This window comes from Empidonax traillii, unplaced genomic scaffold (genome assembly GCF_003031625.1).
Source record: "Empidonax traillii isolate 1590-97213 ecotype Southwest subspecies unplaced genomic scaffold, ASM303162v1 scaffold1899:size51410, whole genome shotgun sequence".
NCBI classification, from domain to species: Eukaryota; Metazoa; Chordata; class Aves; order Passeriformes; family Tyrannidae; genus Empidonax; species Empidonax traillii.
This window is the reverse complement of record NW_020957092.1, coordinates 41,620-44,163: the sequence shown is the minus strand read 5'-3', so window position 1 is coordinate 44,163 and position 2,544 is coordinate 41,620.

Sequence of the window (2,544 nt, the reverse complement as noted above, 5' to 3'; positions counted from 1 at the left end):
CATAATTGCTTTAGTTCACAGTCTCATTAAATGCAATTAGAACCGAGCTACTTGTCAAGATAAGTGGATAAAAAAAGATTACCAGCATTATGCCCAAAACTGTTCACCAACTTTTGGTTAATTCCTAATTTACAACATCAGTGTAACAGTGGAAGTAATAAATATTTCACAATTAACATCAGAAATTTAAAAGAACAATATAGGGATTTAACATACTACACCAGGGTGCTTATTATAAAACTATCATGAACATTGGTTTGGAGAACTAAGCTAAAAAATGTGTTCCTCGCAGGAATGTTTACAGTTTTAAAAATACATTTGAAATTGCAAATGGCTAATTTGCATGAGGTTTCTGCCCTTGAAATGGTAAATACCATAAAGTGGCTTTTTGCATACAGACAGTATTTTAACAACTGTAGTGTCCTATTAAATGTGGTAATTAACTGTCTAGATATGATGTCACACACTGAATTAATTTCTTCAGAAATAAGAATTAGAATGTGACCTTTCTAGTTCAGAAGAATTTGATACTGTAGACTAGAGGTAATGAAGGCTTACAGAAATTATAAATAGAGCTTGGAGGCCTTCGGGGAAGCTGGTGAGCAAGCTTCTTTGTATTTAATTCTCCAGTTTGTGAGGCTTCAAAGCTCAGACAAACTTAGCAAAAATCAACAGAGAGGAAATAAAATTGCAGAGCAGACGTCTACTTTTGCTTGTATGTTGTGGAGTACCTCATGGTGTAGAGCAGGACTGCTGTCCATCTCTATCTAAGGTCACTTTGATGGTAAAGCATGTCTGGTTAACAGGTCAGTTAAGGACTTCTGAGGGACTCTGGGGAAGACAAAGATTCCTCTGAAATGTCACTTCACAGGGATTTATAGGTTCAAGTACAAAGACAATCTTGAATATGTTATTACTCAAGGTCTGGAAATTTAAAATCCATTTATTTCTAGAAGTGATAACTTAGAGTGAAGTATGACAGCTCTGCAAAAGGGCATCACCAGGGCATTTTATTTTTTAAATTAGTTTCATTTTAACTTAGTGGTTGGAAGGATTCACAGAAATCTCCTGTGAAGTCAAGGCCTGGTCTAGGAAGATGCATGTAGTTAATTATGAGAAATGAACAGGACAGGTTAAAGGGGAAGTTACCAGCAGAACTAATGTTATTTGTACCTTGAGTAAGAGCTCACACTCTTTGTTTGTTTTTCCAAGAAGATAAAAACACTTTAATCATTATATCTAATGAAAACAAATGCCATGAAAGACATCTTAACAAAAACAGCATCTGTATAAAAAAAATTTCCATATTCATGTTTCCTTCCTCTTATGAAAAAAAAAAAAAAACAGATTTTCCTTAAATATCTTAAAAGCTCTCTTACAAAGTTAGTTTCAACTTTTCATGGGAAATTTTTTCACTGAAATGTAATCCTTTCTCGCTACACTCTTTGACTAATCCTTTTCATATAGCTGGTATGCTTTGGCATTAAACCGCTGCAAGTCTCTCATAAAACCCTCAAATACAATAGTGAGGTCTAACGCTTAGAAAGGATGGAGGGAAAAAATGGGAAAGGCAACACAATGCCAAGGAGTGCTGTGTATGTATCAAAATGTCCTCAAAACACAGCTGATTAGCTGGAAACCAAAAAAGTTCTTTCAGCACTGTAAAAGCAAGAGTGGACGGCCAACAGTTAATATTCCCTGCAGGCATCTGAAACAAGCAAATCATGACTACTGGAAATGGCTGCCCATGTGAGGATATTCATTATTCCTAGTGGTTCTGACTAGTTCTCTTAAAAGACATGACATTGTCAAGTTGTGTCTCAGCTGGGTACATTTGGTACATCTGGGACACCTTAATCTAGGATTCCATTGTACACACTACTATAGATTACACTGGATACATCTGGATACAATCCCAGATAATCAGCTCTAGGCGGCCCTGCTTAAGCAGAGTGGAGGGATCAGTTTACTTCCAGAGGTCCCTCCCAACCTCATCTATTCTGTGATTCTGAGTGGCTGTGGTCATTATTCCATTTTATAGATCGAGAAAGAGAGTGCAAGGGTAATGGTCATCATCACACAAGATACGAGCAGAAGAACATACTTTCTTGAGCCCCAATATCCTTATGAACACAATTAGGGACAGAGAAGCTCATGTGCAGAAACAAGTTGATGAGTTTCTTAGCTGTTCAGTGAGAAGGAATATTTTGCTTATATTCATTTCAAACAATATAATGAAACTATTGCTATACAGTTGCTTGTATGTTACAAGTAAAGAGTATGTAATAAAGTGAGTGAGTGACTAGAATCAGGTGCAGGGAAAGGCAGAGTGGAGGAGTAGGAGGACAAACAGAAAGTAGGACAGGGAGTACACAAGCATAAATAGAGAACAAGGCAACAACAGAACGGCTGTGGGAGCCAGTGGGGGCAGGTGGAGATCCATAACCCATAAATGTAACATTCAGATGCTCCATTAATAGAGACAGCCCAAGAGAAGTGCAGAGGCCTCCCCCAAGAAGAGCCAATGAACAATCATCTCATCTA